The sequence below is a fragment of the Adiantum capillus-veneris genome, chromosome 18 (assembly GCF_014529385.1).
Source record: "Adiantum capillus-veneris isolate H3 chromosome 18, ASM1452938v2, whole genome shotgun sequence".
In the NCBI taxonomy this organism is placed as follows: domain Eukaryota; kingdom Viridiplantae; phylum Streptophyta; class Polypodiopsida; order Polypodiales; family Pteridaceae; genus Adiantum; species Adiantum capillus-veneris.
This window is the reverse complement of record NC_140948.1, coordinates 64,791,704-64,812,034: the sequence shown is the minus strand read 5'-3', so window position 1 is coordinate 64,812,034 and position 20,331 is coordinate 64,791,704.

The window sequence follows — 20,331 nt, the reverse complement described above, 5'->3', positions numbered from 1 at the left end:
TAATGTAGTGAAAGCATGAGACATAAATTCACCCCCATTGTCCGTACGTAAGCACTTCAACTTACAACCTGATTGGTTCTCAACAAGAGCCAACCATTGCTTAAATATATCAAACACCATATCCTTCTTACGAATGGGGTATGCCCATATCTTCCTGCTAGCATCATCAATGAACGTAACAAAGTACATAGCACCTCCAAGAGAAGCATTGGGCATTGGCCCACATACATCACTATGCACCAAAGCTAGCTTTTCCAAAGATCTGTGTGGAACACTCTTCTTATGAGAAGACCGAGCATGTCGACCATAAAGGCAATGCTCACAAAACTCAAAACCACCAAAATCTGAAACGGGAATGTAATCCGCACGTGCCAACAACTTCAAACCTTTCAGTGACATATGCCCCAAACGCTGATGCCATAAAGAAGCAGGAGGTTGCTCAGTGATCCCCACAATGTGATCAGCCACACTAGCTACAGAAAGGGAATACAACGTATTCCTCTTAGCACCTTTAACCAAAACAAGGCTGCCCTTAGTGAGCTTCCAACCTCCGTCACCAAAAGATACATTGAAACCAAGTGAGTCCAACTGACCCACACTAATCAAGCTTTTTGCAAGAGCTGGCACATGACGCACACCCTGCAAGACAAACGTAGTAGAGTTTGGCATAGCCAAATGAATATCCCCAATGCCATGAATCCGCATAGAACGCCCATCGGCAATCCTGACAGTACCTGTGCTCGAAGCATCATAGTCATGAAACCACGACCTATGAGGCATAATGTGAAAAGAAGCACCACTGTCAATGACCCAATCCATAGGCATACTACTCTCATGAGTGAGAAGAAAAGCATCATCAAAATAGAATGCAAGCAACACATCACCAAGCTCTTCACTAGTGGCACTAGTCGGAGCACATACATGGTCATCTTGAGAGCTACACTCTCCCTGTGTTGCATTTAACTCCTCAATCTTGACATTGGACTTAGGCTTGTCCTTAGCATCATGGTCTTTCTTCTTACCATCTCCATTTTCCTTTTTCCACTTGTAGCAATCCTTTTTGAAATGGCCTTTTCTACCACAATGAAAACATTCCACATCCTTTTTACTTGTGCTCGCACGGGACTTGCTTCTAGATTTACCCCTGTTGGACTTATACTTGTCCATAGTCCTCCCTCTGACAACCATTGCACTAGAAGACTTACTACCTGCATTATTCTTTCGATTAATCTCTTCCGTGAGAAGACTAGACTCCACATTAGTACTTGTCAACTCATCCGCAGGAACCGAGTTACTTATGGCTGTCCTAAATGTGTCCCATGACTCAGGCAACGTGACAAGTAAAAACATAGCTTTTACATTGTCCTCAAACGTAATTTTCTGCGTAGCAAGTTGGCTGAAAATTGTATTGAACTCATTCAAATGCGCATTCATGGAAGCACCTTCCTCCATTCGCAAATCAATAAGCTTTTTAATCCAATACACCATAGAAGCAGCCGAATGCTTATCATACATATCGCAAATCCGCTGCCATAGCTCATAAGCTCCACCCTGTGCATCTTTCACATTGTAATAAACAGACTTTGAAAGGGAAAGCCTAATGGTAGACCTGCACATCTCATCCAACTCCTCCCAATCATCCCTCTCCATGTTCTCTGGCTTAACTCCCTGCAACTTTAGAGGTCGAATCTGTTTCTTCTGCACCAAGACATCCCAAATCTGATCTTTCCAATATGAGAAGTTAGCACCATCCAACCTCTCAATATTGAAAACTGTGTCCTCTTTAGTGCCCATTACAACAAGAATGCAACAATGAGAAACCTGTAACCAACCAACAAACTGCCACAACAAAGTAGTGTTGCAAATCTGACAACACCTGCTGCTCAATCAAAGAGCAAACGCATAGAGTATCAATCAGCCCATAATATGGTCAAAAAACGTACGTAGAAATCCACAAACAAATGCATAAACCTGTGTCACCTGTAACTCAACCGGCCTAGGCAAACCGTGCCACAAAATGCATCAACAATGAGCTGTCATAGAGGCATAAACATACTCCATATCTGAATAACCACAATAGAGACATAAGCTGACCAAGCTTACACAAATCCGTGAGCATAAATGGATCCAAGTGAGCATATAAGCAATGCACAAGCTCAACGAAGTCCAATCTCTACTGTCAACCAAGTACCTGTCTGTACTCAAACTGCAACACTGCAAGCAAGAGCAAACCCGCTCTATGTATAAGTGAACCAAATCTCCACAGTATCATGCATAAAGAGTGTCTGTCAAACTGCCATATCCACATCCATCAACATACATAGATGATGTAAACCTGTAGCTCAAGAACACGCATAAACAGACTGCCCAGAAGAGTAGAAGCTCCCACTCAAACCACAACCATATACATGGCTGTCCCACAGTCAAAATACATGTTTTGTAACCACAAAAGAAACCTGTATCCAAAGCTCCCAGTAACCTGTAACCTGTAACCTGTAACCTGTACCCGTACCTGTACCTGTACCTGTACCTGCACCTGTACCTGTACCTGTAGTCGAAGAAGACAATGCCGCCAAACTCCCACTCTATCTGTGTGTATGAGGCCACTCCAAGAAGAGGCCACACACTCTCAAATGAGCTGTGGGCTCACGTAAGTGGAAGACACTACAACAATGGCACCTAATGGCTATGGAAGCTCTGGCATCAGAAAACTACCAAAGAGAGCTGAAAAACGCAGCTCCTAGTCTGTAGCTCGGATGGGATTTCTAATGGCACGAATGGCTCCGAAAGGGGGGTTAAACCGCAGGACACCTGATGAAAATACTCGCGGAGTGCTGAACCTTCCAATGCCAAGCTCGGAAAAACCTTCTGCTCTTTAGAAATGCGCACGTGCGCGAAACCGAAAAACGGCAATGAAACAGCAACAATTTCCAGCACACTCAACAATGATGATGAAGCTCTCAATGCTCTCACTACCAAGCTCTGATACCACTTGTTGGGATCGGAGAGCACACACACAGAGAGCCAGCACAAAAAAGGAGATAGACACAGTGTGTGGCGGGGCGGTACTCACACTACAATGTGTAGTTATGAGTATAGTTATTATGAATGAGTAAATGAATGGCTGTACATGGGCGGCTGAACAACGGGCAGCCGGGCACACGGGCCTTTAACCCAACATCTTTCTTATTTCTCTCAAAGAATACTGAAAACTTTCTAAGAAGCTTTTGAATATGTTTGTTTGGGAGTCAGCCTGAGCCAAGGTGCTCTAACTCTCAGCTAGAAATAGGGCAAGACGCCATCTCAATTAGTCTTCAGCATTTCGTTGATTGAACTCTAAGTGCCATAAGGGCTATGAGGCACACATGTTGGCTAAGAGTCATTGTCAGATCTTGGGTAAGACCCAAACTGTTGGCATTCCTTGGGTGATTGTTCGTAAGATTGAACAGATCTGCCGAGTGGAGTACACATCGTTATGGACGTTAATGGACAAGCAAGAGTCTTGTCATTACGGATGTTTAGGGTGTCATTTTTGCACTACATGTTTATCATGCGATGCTCAAGTTGAGTTTTTGATAATCTTAAACTCACATCAGCTGATCTATACCACGGAGTCTAGAGGCAGCAAACAATTGAGACATCATGGCTGTTCATACGAGATAGGCATCTCACTTGTGTGGATCTCTTGCTCTCTCTATAGAACTACAAGTGTCTATGGCATCACAGTTTTGGGGTAAGACCCAACGGGTGTTTACTAAATCACCCCATAGGCATTAAGGATCATAGTTTGATCTATCCCAGTTGTACTTTCAAGGAAAGAAGTCGGCAATCTATGAGAGGGTAGTGGAAAAATTCAACTTTTCAAGTTGATTCCAATCATTTTTATACATGGTCGACTATGCTGGTTATCGTTACGTGCTAGTTGAGCACATTCTATAAAGGGTCTTACCAAGGGGTTTGACTACGTAGAGTATAACCAAAGGGTTTGGATTGCGAAGGCAACACCCATGGTATCCAATGCAATGTTGCTTGTTTTTTTTCACAGGTGGGAGACGTGCTCCTGTGCATTTGAATGAACATATAGTTCAATCCCCACGTATGCATCTATTGATTTGGTGTTATTCCATTTTTAAGTATGCTTTGTTTGATTTTTTCAACTCATATAAATATGATTGACTGTTTCAAAGACATTCCAAGGGCATTTTGAAACAAAGTATTTTGGGATGTCGTGTCCAATATACATTTTTGCATTATGCCATTATGAACCCACTTGTAGGGTTTGCTTTGGCACATGTTGTCACATGGGATACAACATGGTCTAGGAACTCAAGGAGTTCGATTTAGCCAGTGTGGAGCAATGATCATGAGGGTTACTCTCACTTTTGTTGCGGAGTGTTTGTCAGTTACCTCCACACACACTACATCTTGTACTTGATGGATGTCGCTTTTTCTGCCACCCTTATTTGAGACATATTCCACATGTGGCAAATATGAGTCTCTGGGACTGACACTGGAGCCTAATTCCTAATGATGTGTTGCGACGACATCCCTACGTGCTGGTCGCATCCGTTTATTAGACCATTTGGAGCACACCGTATCAAGCACAATTTCAGTGGCCAGAAATTAATGGGTACTAAGTACAGCCTTGTTCCGATTACAAGTTCTGTGAAACCACCATAACAGAGGGTCGTTTCTACATATAACCAAGTATGCTACGTTCATGAGAATGTCTCATGGTTGGTACCTAGGTTTGACTGGGTTGTCACATTCTGTTATGGTCCAACTTTTGTTCCCAGTCTTTTCCGTATGTGCTGTGGAAAGTCTCGTCACGGAATTGCGGTTTGGATAAGTTTGTGTTAAATGCATGCACACTAGGTGTTATCGGCCCTAGTGTTTAACACTGATTTATTCGAAGCGGCATGCAAATTCATGGACTTTATTCTTTCTTCCCCTTTTTGCACTGCAAGTGCAATCTCTACTGCATATTTATTATGATTTTACACCTTGCCATACAAGGTACTGGCTCAGGATGGGTGTCTGTGGTTGGATGGTCTAAACTCTATGAGCTTACTCCAATCCAATCCGCTTTCAACCTAGTTGGTTGTCTCCACTCCATATCAAATATATGGTTGGATACTCAATGGTTGAGTCCTAGACTGTCTGTAAGTGGTTGGGGGAAAGCACCTCACTCTTACTGCTACTATTTATCCCGGCTTGGATGGGCAGCTTACAAATAATTTTTTGTTAAAAAATCTGCTAAGAGCATACGTTAGCACAATGCATTCTAAATGGGCGATTCTCTCCCTATTCTAGTGTCATAAAAACTAATATCTAATTCTCCTAATGAATTTCTCATGTTAAACTGATCATTTAATATGGGGAAGTGCCAGGGGAGAAAACGCTAGAATATTGGTTAAGTTGGCAGACCGGCCACAGTAGGGATCCAAAGGAGGGAAAATAGGGATCCAAGGGGAGGGGGGGGCATCTGTAAAAGAGCAATGTGCAACAATGGCCTTAAAAGACCCTAAGGTTCAGCCCATTAAGACTTCCAAAATGCTAAGGTTCCAAAATTCAAAGGTTGTGTCCAAAGGTCAAAGCTTAGGCAATTTGGATGCTTTGTGTGTGCGTACAAAAGTCTTCACAAGTCCCTACATAGGAGGGGGCGAGCCCAAGAAGTAGGAAATGAGAGAGAAACACCCACACACACTCACAAGCTTCATTTGTACACAAGGGGAAAGAGGGACACATGTCAGCTCCCTAGGCCAGATGCCCACAAGGTGTACTCAAATCCCATTGGATGGCCATGGAGGTGGACCAATGAAAATTAGGCTAGAGTCAATCTAGTTTATTTAATTTAAAAACACTTAATAAAATAACCAATAAGAATTAAGAATTCTTGAAGACTATTGGACAATCTCCCAAGGGGTCCAATGAGCATTTAGCAGCCCAATGGCTTGCCTGATTTCTATTGCCCAAGAGGCAAAGGGGTCCAATGAGAGTTTAGTTGAATTAATTAATTACCTAAAGCTCTCACAAAAGGGGAAAGGGGGACACATGTTAGAAGGCTATCACTTATGCTCCTGAAATCCTATTGGCTAAGCCTGCGGGGGTCCAATGAGGTGCTAGCAAGAGCAAATAGCAAGAGGGGGTCGACCAAGAGAGAGAGGGGGCTGATTTTTCAAAGGGAATTATCCACACACACTCACACAAGCTCATGTGTAGAGTAAGAAGACTCTCTCTCTCTCTCTCTCTCTCTCTCTCTCTCTCTCTCTCTCTCTCTCTCTCTCTCTCTCTCTTCTTGAGCTTTAATGGAAATCTTTTCACCTACTCCAAGCTTGTGAGAAGGGAGGCCTACACCAACAACTCTTGGCTTTGTGACGCAAATCCAACCAAGAGCCAAACTTCAATGCATGCTCATCTCCTCTACCATGCTAATTACTAAGCTAAGCTATGCTAATATGAGTGATTATGTGAGGAGATGTATATCTTTCTTGTAAGACTACTCCTTCTTCCTCTCAATCTACTCTCATACCCCGCTAGCTCTCACCATCTTCGAAGGTGTGTGAGGTCTTGGGTCTGAGACCGTGAGGGAGCTGATGTTGTGTTTGATAAGTGTTTTGCTTAGTGCTTGAAGTTTCCATTTTCATTGCACTAGCTAGTATTGAAGGAACACAAAGAATCGTATTGTAAAATGTCTCTCTTGATGGGAGAAACCATAATACAAAGCCTTTTGGAGGGAGGACCGGCTCCATGCAAATCCGGTCCTCAACTATTGTCAATTGATTAATTTCTCTCTCTTTTGAAGTATTGTTCATGCTATCTAACTAGGTGTTATAATTTTTGTTGCTCTCTCCACCCAAGCACTCTTGTTATTCTCATTAGGAATCTATTTTAATAAAATGCTCACTATGTTCATGCTAATTTCCGCTACACACAAGTTACTAGACCATTAAATGTTACATCTAGAATTTGTTTAGGTTAGGTTTTCAACTTTGAACACCTGTTGTGGTGGGGCTGGATACCGATTCAATAGTTTCATAAGTCAAGGACTTAGTAGGTGTGCTGACAAAGTATGTTGGCACGTAACCTTCATCAGGGGTGAACATGTAGTTTTGTGTGTTCCGAAATGTTTAGAAGTCTGACATGAGGATACTCCCTATTCTATCCCTCACTAGCTCTGAGCTTTTCAAGATACTCACGTGAGTTATCATGCGTTACCATTTAAATACAATTGGTTGCAAAAGGACAACAATTATGAAAATCAAGATGTTGCTCTTGGTTTCATTGAACCTCCTCCCTGCACTAGGTATCGGGCGTATGGACAATTGGCCCACGTATGGGATGCCAATAAGGAAAAAATTAGTGTTCTTACGAAGATACTACCACTTGTGTTTTTGAGGATAAAAACTCTTCTCCAAGGGGGGAGTAATGTCAGGCCAAGGGCGAGGACGGACATGCAATCAAGGAATCAATTTAACATGAGAAAATCATTTATGAGAATTAGATATTAATTATTATGACATTACCTCTCTCTTGAAATCATAGTCGTCCTTGACTATGGGGTAGAGAAGATAAAGCCTATTCATTAGTCTTTTTTCTAGCGGGTAGAGGATCCCTATCTTACCCTATGACATTGTTCTAGAATGGATGACTAGTCCATTTGGCGCATGAGAGCCTAAGCTGCCCACAAGCATGTCTGCACATTAGTCCTATCAATCTTCCATAGTAGAGTGACAAGCTCTACTTGGTGTTTGCGAGACGTCGTCGCCGCAAACTTGATTCTAAGCATGCATACTACATCATTTTTGTGCAAAATAAAGAAAAACAGAGTTATAAGACAAAAACTTTGTTCATTTTAAACATTTGTACATTTGCTTACTCTAGGGAAGCATTGTAAGCATTGACAAGGTTTAGGTTATCCTCCTTTAATTGTATGCCTTGCATCTATCTAGTATCTTCAAAAAGATAATTCTTAAACTTAATAAGATATTGTCGGATAGTCTTACCGCCTCTTAATACCTTGTCTTCATGTCGGGGAATGGACTCGGGCTGCAACACCTCTTCTTGGTCCTCGATCTCCAATGGGTCTTCAATAGTTGGTCCTTGAGGTGGCTCTCCTTTGTAAGGCTTTAGAAGGCTCACATGAAAAGCATTGTGTATGAGCCAATGGCTGGGCAACTTGAGTTGATAGGCCATCTCATTGATTGGCCTAAGAATCTGAAAGGGACCATAGTACCTTTTTGCTAACTTAGCATAGTTCTTTTGGTGTCCCGTAGGATTCTTGCCTCGTGTGCCTTAATCAAGCCTTGGAAAATTTCAGTAAGACTCAATCATTTTCTTTAAAGGCTCGGGCTCTTTTGTGCTTATCAGCAGCAGCCTTTTTTCTTTGCTGTGAGATAGATATAGCATTCTTAATCTTTTGGAAAGATTCTTGTAGGTCTCGGCTATACTCATCTGCAACAAAGATCTTCCCATGTACCTTAAGTAGCAGGGGACGTTTTGATCTTCCCTCAATTACCTCGAGGCTCAAAAGGTGCTTTTCCTGTGGAAGTATGTATAATGTTATTGTAGGCATACTCTACTAAGGGTAAGTACTTCTGCCATTGGGACCTTTGATCTACTTCCATTACATAGGCTTTTAGTAGATCAAGAATTGTTAGGTTAGCTATTTCACTTTGGCCATCCATTTGCGGGTGATAGGCCAAAGAGAAGTTTAGACTTGTCCCTAAATTCTCAAATATACTGGTTATTCTAGGATCTCTATCCGACACTATGGACATTGGCAAGCCATGGTACTTGAAGATTTGTAAAATGAAGAGGGTTGCCATTTGATGGGCTTTGATAGTCTTTTTGACAGGTATAAAATGAGCTTGTTTACTGAATCTTTCTATTATCGTCCATATTCCCATATTCCCATGGATAGACTTAGGCAATCCAAAGATAAAATCCATGGATATGCTCTCCCATGGTGAATTAGGGATTGGCAAAGGTTGAAGCAATCGAGGTTGCTTCCCTATCAAACTTCGTCTTTTGGCATAGCACACATTTAGAAAGATACTCTTGTATGTTTGCTTTCATGGTAGGCCAATAGAAATATGTTTCAATCCCTTTTAGGGTAGACTAAATCCCTCTATGCCCCGCATAAGGAGGAGCATGAGATTCATACATTACTTTCTCACGTAGTGAGTTAGTAACACATAGCCTATTGGCATAGAGAAGATAACTATCTTGTAAAGTAAATGGTTCCTCTTTCTTCCCTAGTGCAAGGGCTAAAATCACATCTCTAAAATTGGGATCAATAGCATACTTAATTATCATAGAAGATAGATCATTGTGAGTTGCAATGGAAACCACATTCACTCTCGGTTGTCTTGAGAGTGCATCGGCTACTTGATTATGCTTGCCAGCAATGTGAGCAATATGAAAATGAAATTGCGAAAGGAAAATTGTCCACCTCATTTGTTTGTAGGAAAGCTTGGTCTGCGTCATGAAGTACTTAAGGCTTTGGTGATCCGTCCGTAGAATAAAAGGAGTCTCCAATAAATAGTGCTTCCATGAGTCTAAGGCATGTAGAACTGCGAGGAGTTAATTTTCATTTATGCCTAGAGCTTGCTCAACAGGATCGAGTCTTCAACTTTCATAGGCTATGGCGTGCCCTTCTTGGAGCAAAACAGCTCCAAGGCAATCACCACAAGTGTCGCATTGGACCTCAAATGGCTTTGAGAGATCCGGAAGTGTAAGCACAGTTTGAGAGATAAGCTTTCTTTAAGCTTTTCGAAAGCATTGTTCTCCTTGGTAGACCATGTATACTTAATGTTTTTCTTTGTTAGGTCATGTAATGGTCTTGCAATTTGTGACAACTTTTCCATGAAGCGTCTATAGTATACACACATACCTATAAAGCTTCTTAGTTCATGAAGATTCCTTGGTTTAGGCCATCCTTTTATTACCTTTAACTTTGATGGATCCATTTGGATGCCATCTTGAGAGATAATGTGACCTAAATACTGAACCTCTTGCAAGAAAAATTCACTTTTCTTTCGATTAACATAAAGTTTACTCTCTCTTAAGACTTGAAATATTACCTGGAGGTGTTGCTTGTGTTCATCTAGTGAATTAGAGTAGATGTTAATATCATCAAAGAACCCTCCAGTAAAGGTTCGGTGAGGCCTGAATAGCTTCTCCATCAAGCGGTTGAATGTGGCTGGTGCATTGGTCAAGTTAAAAGGCATGACAATGTATTCATAAAGACCAAACGTAGTGTGAAATGCGGTCTTTACAATATCTTGATCAACTATCCTTATTTGATCGTAGCCACTTTTTAGGTCAATCCTAATGAAGTAGGTGGACCCTTGTAGCTTATAACATAGGTCTTCTGCCCTTGAAACAGAAAACCTATTTTTGATAGTGATCCTATGTAGTGCTCTATAGTCGAGACATATACGATATGTGTCGTCTTTATTTTGCACTAATAACACATGTGAGCAAAATGGAGATGAGCTAGGCCTAACCATGCCCTTCTCAACTAACTCATGTACTTGCCACATAATCTCCTCTTGTTGAGCTTGAGAAACTTTATAAGGAGGTTTATTAGGCAGTGAACTTCCTGGAAGGAGTTCAATTGCATGGCCATCATTGCCTTGTTTAGGAGGTAGTTCGCAAGGGATGTCCTCAATAATTTAGGTTTATTTTGAGAATCTTTAATAAAAATCATGTACATGGAAATAGAGCTCTTTATTGACTTATTGAAAGCTTGCGTATGTACAATGGGTTTGGTGTTACCCATTTCCTTAACATCTATGTACATATCTTTTTCCCTTAACCTAAAGTAGATTCTCCTTTCAGGGAATTTAACATTGGAAGCCATGTGATCAAACCATGGTGCCCCTAGGATTACATCCTCATGTTTGAGAGGAGAGATAAAGAAGTCCTCTTTGTCCGCATAGCTTTGGACATGGAGCCTCAATTTCCCAATTAAGGGAGTGACTGAAGCTTCTTGCCCCTTGAAAGCACCATCTGCAGGTAGGACATCTCCCATCTCATAGGCTTGGATGCCTAGCTTGGTGACCAACTTTGTGGATATGAAATTGTGAGTAGAACCAGGGTCAAAGAGAATAAAAGCATCATATTCTCTTACCTTTTCCCAAGCATGGCACAGAGGAGATCCTTTCTGGTGAGCTTCCTCTTCTTGGATTTCGACCAAGGTAGCTCTAGGAGGCTCATGGCGGGTGTTCTTTTGGGGACAAGCGCGGTACGCATGCCCTTGCTTGCCACACTTGAAACAACGGTTATCCTTGCGGTAACACTCAAGCTCTTTAGGAGAGAGTGTATTTTTGCCTTTGCAAACTCCCTTCTCCTTAGCTTTATTGTTATTGGAATTGCCCTTAGGAGACTTTTGGACATTGTCCTTCCCCTTAGGCTCATTGGAAACCTTGTTTTCCGTGGGCTTAGGAACTCTCTTAGCCCTTGTTTGGAAATTGATTCGAGAAGCCACCATAGTATGGTGTATAACCGCATATATAGTGCGTGGCCTTTGGGAGTTGACATACCCAACACAAAGTTGTTGTTTTTGCTCTCCAAAATCCATCTTTTTGAAGACACTGGCTTTGAGATGTAAATCCCAAAACTTGTCTACATATTTGTGAATGGATTCGTAGGGAGAGAGCTTCAAGCTTCGCCATTCGGTGAGTACTTTGTCTTTGGCATCGGTGGCCAAAAAGTGCTTCATAATGGAAGCTCTTAAAGCTTTCCATGTTCGTGGAGATTCACTGTTTACCCGTAGGCTAGACCACCATTGCATAGCTACATGGTGTAGCTTAGAGGACTTTGTGAATCCCTCATCTCCAAACGCCGCATCGAATTGTTGGATAAAGGCCAAGACTTTGTCTGTAGCACCAAAGGTGCCATTGTAGGTAAGGAAAGAGATGCTCTTTCCTCCCTCTTTGAACTTTCTAAGCTTGGACAACCTCTTCCATGCGGCATAGGATTTTCTATGGCCTCTTATTTTTGATGGTTCAAAAGTTGCACCATCGCTTTCTTCAAAACAAGAAGAATTTGAGGAATATGGAGAAGAGGGTGACCTCTTTCTCGCCTTTTTCTTGCCTTCTTCTTCCTTGTCGGCACCATCCTTTCTTCATAAGAGGAAGAGGATAAAGAAGATGGAGAAGAGGGCGACCTCTTTCTCACCTTTTTCATCTCTTGCTTTTTGTCATCCCTCTTTGAATTATGGTGTGGAGAAGTGTGCGATGGTCTTCTTCATTTAGGAGGTGATGGAGAGCGTTTTTCCCGCCATCTTCGTGGAGCCATCTTCGCCGAGGTCGCAAGAGACTCACTTCTTTCTCGTTCCTTTGGTGGGGGTTCTTGAGTTCTCCTTTGAGAAGGAGATGCGTCATCAAGAATCAAATTTTTGAGCCCTTTGTATGGATCCTCTTCTTCTTCCCGAATCGGAGAGAGGCCTCTTTTGGGAGTCTCACAAGGAGACTTCCTAGGTACTCTCTCGTTATGTTGGGGAGTTTGGAGAATCCCATGAGCACAAAGCTACTATTGCACTTCACTTTGGAGGAATGGATTGCCCATGGCTGGTTAAAACCTAGAAACAAGGTAATTAACAAGCATAGGGACATCATTAGTAACCTGCTCATTAGCAAAATCAAAGCTATCAACTGTAAGAACTAGGGGAAACTAAACTAAAGATCCTCCTCCCAACCTCCCATTATATAGGCGGGCTCCTAGCCCCTTGCCCTAGACGGATCCCCTGTCCACATTGTCTAGCCTGACCCTTGGCCGTAGTCCATGACCATCCTAGTTCTTAGGTTACAGGACCCTTGTCCTGACATTACTCCCCCCTTAAGAAGAGTTTTCGTCCTCGAAAACAAAAGTGGGGAACTTCTTCTTAAGAACACTAATGTTTTCCCAAGTGGCACCTTCTTCAGGTGGGTCTTTCCACTTTATTAAGGCTTGTTGTCATACGTGATGTTGTGTACACAACTCATGATAATCCATAACACGTTCAGGTTCATGCGGTAGGGTAGGAGGTTCAATGTAATCAACCAAAACCTGTTGGTCTATAACGTTGTCGTCCCCATGTAACCGCTTTCGTAGACGGCTTACATGAAACACCGGATGAATGCGAGAATGTGATGGTAGTAATAGTTTGTAGGCACGATCACCGACTCACTTGAGTATTTTGAAAGGCCCACAATATCGGGGAGATAATTTAGGTGTCGGTCTAGTTTCAGACTTTTTGAATGTTCTGGCACACGTAAAAATACTTCCTCCCCTTCTTCGAAGGTAACTTGCTGACATTTCTCATCAGCGTATTTCTTATACCGATCTTGTGCTTGCCGGAAATTCAGACGAGCAAGTTTCAGCATATCCATGTGGTCTTGGAGAAAATCCTTAACCTGTTGGACTTTTTCGGTTGCCAACACCACCGTAACTGGTGACCTAGGTTGAAACCCGTACATGAACATGAAAGGACTAAAACCTGCTGTGACATGCTTAGAACTATTGTAGGCAAACTCGAGAATAGGAAAGTATTCTTCCCAGTCTAACTGTTTTTTGCTGATGTATGCTCTTAACATATCCTTTAGCACTTGGTTAACCCGTTCCATTTGACCATCCGTTTCTTGATGATCAGATGTACTGAGGTTTAATTATGTACCCAATCGTTTAAATACAGCTCTCCAAAAGTGGCTGTTAAACTTGGGATCATGGTCACTAACAATGTTACTTGGCAACCCATACAATCTGTATAGATTGTCCACAAATAACTTGGCTAGTTCCGGTGTCTTAACCATTGATTTGGTTGGAATAAACTTACATAGTTTAGTCAACCTGTCTACAACCACCCATACTGAGTCATGACCTCGTATAGTGGTTGGTAAACCTACAATGAAATCCATAGAGATACTTTCCCATTTTCCATTGGAAATTTCCAAAGGATGTAAGAGTCCTCCTACTTTCAGGCGCTCTGCCTTGTTCACTTGACATTTTTGGCAATGCAAGACATAAGCTTGAACAAAACCATGTAGACTTGGCCAGTAAAACTGTCGTCGTACGAGAGAATAAGTTTTTTTAATTCCCGGGTGCCCTGCACTTGGACTATCATGACATTCATAAAGAATTTGGGGCCGAATGTCTGTGTCCATCAGTACACAAACTCTCCCCTTGTGGAGTAGGTACCCATTGTCGATGGTAAAATGCTTCCATCGTTGTAGTTCATCACTTGATAAAGGAGAACTAGGTGTGGAAGTTAATTGTACACTACCTGCATTGGAGTGAGAAGGATCCCTCTTTTGAACATGGATCCACACTTTGGAATATGTTTCATCTTGCTCATATTTGCCCTTGAGAGAATCTAAAAATTCACTACGAAGTTCCGTGAACAAGAGCGAATTGATCTCTGGCATTCGACTTAGAGTGTCTGCCACTACATTGTATCGGCCTTTGCGATACCTTAATTTGGCGTCATATTCCTGAAGGATCTCGGTCCACGTGGATTTTTGACCCTTTAAATTTGTTTGTTGTGTAAACCATTTGATGCTTTCATGGTCAAACACAATCTCGAACTGAGCACCAATCAGATAGTGCCACCATGTCTTTAAGGCAGACACTATTGCATAGAGTTCGCGTTCAAAGGCAGAATAATTCTGCTGAGCTGCATCCAACTTCTTACTTTCAAATCCAATCGGCCGTCCGTCTTGTAACAGGACTGCTCCAATAGCATGATCATTGGCATCCGTTTCCAAAACTAATGTTTTCAAACGATCTACAATAGCCAGTATAGGAGCTGTAGCTAATGCGTCTTTGAGTGTTTCAAAACTATGCTGTTGAGCGGAACCCTAGTGAAAAGCCTTACCTTTGCCTTTTAGTTGGTCCGTCATAGGTACAACAATGTGAGCATAGTTTTTAACGAACCTTCGATAAAAATTGGCAAAGCCTAAAAGATCTATAATTCTTCCAGATTTTTAGGAGGTGGCCATTTTTGGATGGTGGTCATTTTCGGATGGTATCCACTTTGGATTGATCCATGTATAGGCCATTAGCTAAAATAACATGCCCTAAATAATGAATTTCCTTGGAAGACACTATCCATAAGTGTCATGAATGTTGCGGGTGTATTGGTTAACTCAAAGGGCATCACCAAAAACTCGTAATGCCCAAACCGTGTTCGGAATGCAGTCTTAGGTATATCGGCAAGCCGAATACGGACTTGGTGATATCCTGACCGCAAGTCGATTTTCGTAAAAATTTGAGCATGAGTTAGCTTATCAAATAACTCATCTACCCTTGGCAACGGGTATTTGTTCTTAACTGTAACCGCATTTAAGCCCCGGTAGTCTACGCACATGTGCATTCTGCCGTTCTTTTTCTTCACTAAAAGGATAGGCGAAGCCCATGGTGAAGAACTGGGTTGTATAAACCCTTTGCTAAGGTATTCAGCAAGCTGACGTTCCACCTCAGCAGCCTCTGAGTAACTCATATGGTAAGGTGGTTTACTAACAGGTTTACAGCCTGCAGTCACGTCAATGCCATGTTGTACTGAGCGTGTCGGGGTAAACCTGATGGCAAATCATTAGGAAAGACATCTTGAAATTCATTTAATAATTTTTGTAATTGGTTAGCAACGTTTGCCTGTGTAGAATTAGCAATTGGTGAAATAGAGGAGAGAGAAGCATGCGGCGTTGAGGAATGTTCAACAGACTCAATGTTAGAAAGAAAATGAGACAGGGAGTAACACAAGAAAACCTGTTCTATTTTATTATTAGAAACGAGTTGCATAAGGTCAGCAGTACAAATCAGTGGTGATGAAGGTATATCCTTTTCTCCTAACAAAAACACATGTGTGCCATGGGAATCAAACATCAAGCTGTTGTGCTCATAGCTATGCTTCAGTGATGGTCCTAGGCTATGCAAGCACACCCTACCAAGAACCACATCAGCCCTTTCCATGTTCATAACTTGAAAATCCAAACAAGTAGAGTACCCTTGTACTTCCAATGGAACAGCTCGGCATTGAGTATCCCATATTTCCGTATCATGTCCATTCATCATGCTACCTTGTAGTGGTGGGTACTCGGAGTTTGAGGCAGTTTGAGCTTTTTCACCAATCCATAATTGATGAAATTGTGAGTAGCACCGTCATCTACCAAGATGCGCACCTTGTGCCCTTGCACATATCCGTGCATACGTACTAACTCATGTGGTCCAAAGGTTTGTGCCACATGGAAGCTGTGAGACAGCATTCATGCACCACCTCATTGTGTGTTACTTCCACTGTGGAGAATTTTGAGTGAGGAAGACTCAAGAGGTAGTAGTTGCACCGTGTGCACTGATTTCTCCTTCCCTTGAGTAGCAGATTTCCCCTTGGGACAATCCTTTTTGCCATGGCCTCTTCTTAAACATTGAAAACATAGCTTCTCTTTCTTGGCCTTATCAAAATCCTTAGGAGAGAGAGGACCCCTGGACCCCTTGGGTTTTTTGGATGCAAGGCTGAATTAGCAAGTAGAAATTTTCTTTTATTGTGCCCATACTGAGTGTGTGTATTACCATGTATACTAGCAGGCACGTTACTATTATGTGTTTTCTTATCATCAGGGTCATCATGATTATGTGCTTTCACTATGGCTTCCTCAAGTGTTTTAGGGTCTTGGGTCTTGACATACTTCTTAAGTTCTAGAGTCAGACCTCGTATGAACCCTCGTACTTGTTGAAAGGTATCCAAGCCTTCCAACTTGAGGATGACGTCCCGATAGTGAGAGATATATTCAAGGAGTGATGGATATTGGCACATGGAACATGTGTCCCAAGCGGTCCAATTTTGATCGGCCTCGTTTGTAGGCAAAAATTACTTGCTAAACATTGCTTCAAAGTCTTCCCAACTCTGTGGTATGATGTTCTTCTCCTTGAGATACATCCACCATTTGTAGGCCTTGCCTTCCAGAGTTAAGCTCGTTTGCAGAGCTCTAACTGCATCCGGAGTATGCCGTAAGGCGTGAATTCCATCCCATTTACTGAGAAAGATGTTCACTGCATCCTTATTGAGGTCTCGATCTTCGCCCTTGAAAACTGGTGGTTTAAAATTCTTTAACAAGTCATCTACCTCTTTGGCAGTGAGAGTATGCAGTGTTTCATTAATTGGGCCTTGCCCTTGTGTTCCAACGTGCTCATGCATGTGGGTGTCAGCAGGACTCTTAGTCTGCTGTTGCATTAATTGAATGACTAATGTGGAAAGTTTAGTAACATTTTCATTTGAAGCCTTAAAATTTTCATCCATGACTGTCATGCGTGTCTGAAGTGCACGAAATTCTTGAATATCAATCAATTCTTAAGTATATTCTCATGCCGTAGCGTCGCGGGTACTCTCCTTGAGAGGATCCGGCCATGAGCCGTCATTGGTAGGATCAGGAGTACTTTGCTCAAAATCGAATGTCATGTTGATATCGGAATCCATGGAGACACAGTGCAGTGAAAGAAGTACTCAGAAAAAAAATACCTGATGTTGGTAGCACTTGCCAAGTATAGCTAACTTCACTTGTGCGTCGTAGCACCTGACTGTCAAAAAAAGAAGAACTTGCACAAGCGGTGTAAAAAATGAACTTCGCAAAATCGCCCGTGGCTCACAAGACGACTGAAATCGTGTAGTGTAGATGGTTGAAGCGTCACCGTTGTGAAGAAGCTTAATTATAGCTTTCGTAATCAGCGAACAATTATGTTGCATGAACGCCAATTGAAACTGTCGCAATTGCAGAAACCTGGAATTTTTTGCAAGATTTGAGTGGACTCATAAGCCGTCAGGCTCGAGGGAAGTCGATACGGCTTACTTCTTGCACCGAGTACGGAGGTCAAGGCTTATGGGAATTTCCTTGCTTGTGGGAAGGGCCACCAAGAATGGCCAAGGCTCAAAATCGTGTTTCAATTGGCCATGCCATATGAAAACAAATGATTTTTTTGATGGAAAAAACGCAGGCAGCGTGGAGCAGATAGCGCGAGCATACACAAGCTGTGTACGGCTTGCTCAGGCAGGTAGTGACCACAAGCTCTTGAAAGCACACCCCCTTCCCCAGGGTGCTCCTGTCAAGCCCAAGAGCGCAGTTTTTCGTGCACCACACCTTCCCTTCCAAAACAGGAAAACGTTTCCGATTTAGACAGCCCCTTTACTAAATTTGGAAAAAGCCCTACAAAAGCCACGGTTCTCACCTCAAGGCCCTATTTTTAGAAGCAAAAAGTGACCACGCCTAGAGAGAGAGTGGAAGAGAGACTTCCTAGCTAACCTAAGCTCTGATACCAGTGTAAGAACTAGGGAAACTAGACTGAAGATCCTCCTCCCAACCTCCCATTATATAGGCGGGCTCCTAGCCCCTTGCCCTGGACGGCGGATCCCCTGTCCACACTGTCTAGCCCAACCCTTGGCCGTAGTCCATGACCATCCTAGTTCTTAGGTTACAAGACCCTTGTCCCGACATCAACATTCATTTCAATCTCTTTACTATTGTCAGCCATTCTAACAACTTTTAGGTGTGAACTTTTTTAAGAGTACTTTGGCACTTCAAGCCCTAGTTGCTACTCCTCTTTACCCCTTTAGAAAAGCACTCAAGCTACTGTAACCATGGCTCAAATACCATTAGTTGCAAGGAATAGAAGAGAGGGTCTTTCAACATCAAAACATCACCGACTCCTGTCAAGCTTCCAATAGGTCAATAGTGGTTAAGCCGTCGGAAAGCCCCATAGGACTCCACTATTAAGACCATAGCTCTCGACAGTGATGCCATGTTATCTGCATGACGGCAGGCGCATTGCAAGGATGAAAAATCCCTATTCTACTTACTCAATTACAATCAATAATACCAACCATTTATAGCTAGCTTGAGGACCTCCGTGAGAAAGAAGAGAGAAACCTTGTGCTCTAATACCAATGTAACATTTAATGGCCTAGTAACTTGTGTGTAGCGGAAAATAACATGAACATAGTGAACATTTCATTAGAATAAGTTCCTAATGAGCATAGCAAGAGTGCCTGGGTGGAAACGGCAACAAAAAGCATAACACCTAGTTAGATAGCATGAACAATACTTCAAAAGAGAGAGAAATTAAGCTATTGACAATAGTTAAGGACCGGATTTACATGGACCCGGTCCCCCCTCCAAATGGCTTTGTATTATAGGTTTCCCCCACCAAGAGAGACATTTTACAATACAATTCTTTGTGTACCTTCAATAACTAGCTAGTTCAATGAAGATGGAAGCTTCAAGCACTAAGCAAACACTTATAAAACACAACATCAATCCTCTCACGGTCTCAGACCCAAGACCTCACACACATTCGAAGATGGTGAGGAGCTAGCGGGGTATGAGAGTAGATTGAGAGGAAGAAGGAGTAGTCTTACGAGAAAGATGTACATCTCCTCACATACTCACTCATGTTAGCATAGCACAGCTTAGTAATTAGCATGATAGAGGAGATGAGCATGCTTTGAAGCTTGGCTCTTGGTTGGATTTGCATCACAAAGCCAAGAGTTGTTGGTGTAGGACTCCCTTCTCACAAGCTTGGAGTAGGTGATAAGCTTTCCATTAAAGCTTGAGAAGAAGAGAGCAAGTCTTCTTCCTTCACATATGAGCTAGTGTGAGTGTGTAAGTGATAATGCGTTGAAAAATTCAGACCCCTCACTCTCTTTTGGTTGATCCCTCATGCTATTTCCTCTTCCTGGCTTCCCATTGGACCCCTCCAGGCTTAGCCAATAGGATCTAAGGAGCATAAGTGATAGTCTTTTGACATATGTCCCCCTTTCCCCTTTTGTAAGAGATTTAGCTAAGTAATGAATGCAACTAAACTCTCATTGGACCCCTTTGTCTCCTGGCCAATAGGAATCAGGCAAGCCATTGGGTTGTTGAATGCTCATTGGACCCCTTGGGAGACTGTCTAATAGTCTTCTAGAGAGCTTAATTCTTATTGGTTATTTTATTAAGTGTTTTTAAATGAATTAAACTAGATGTACTCTAGCCTAATTCTCATTGGTCCACCTCCATGGCCATCCAATAGGATTTGAGTGCATCTTGTGGGCATCTGGGCTAGGGAGCTGACATGTGTCCCTCATTCCTTTTGTGTAAAAGAAGCTTGTGAGTGTGTGTGTGTGTGTGTGTTTCTCTCTCATGCCCTACTTGCAATGCTCGCCCCCTCCTATGTAGGAATCATTGAAGAATTTTTGTACACACACAAAGCATCCAATTTTCCTAAGCTTGACCATTGGACTCAACCTTTGAATTTTGGAACCTTAGCATTTTGGAAGTCTTAATGGGCTGAACCTTAGGGTCTTTAAAGCCCATTGTTGCA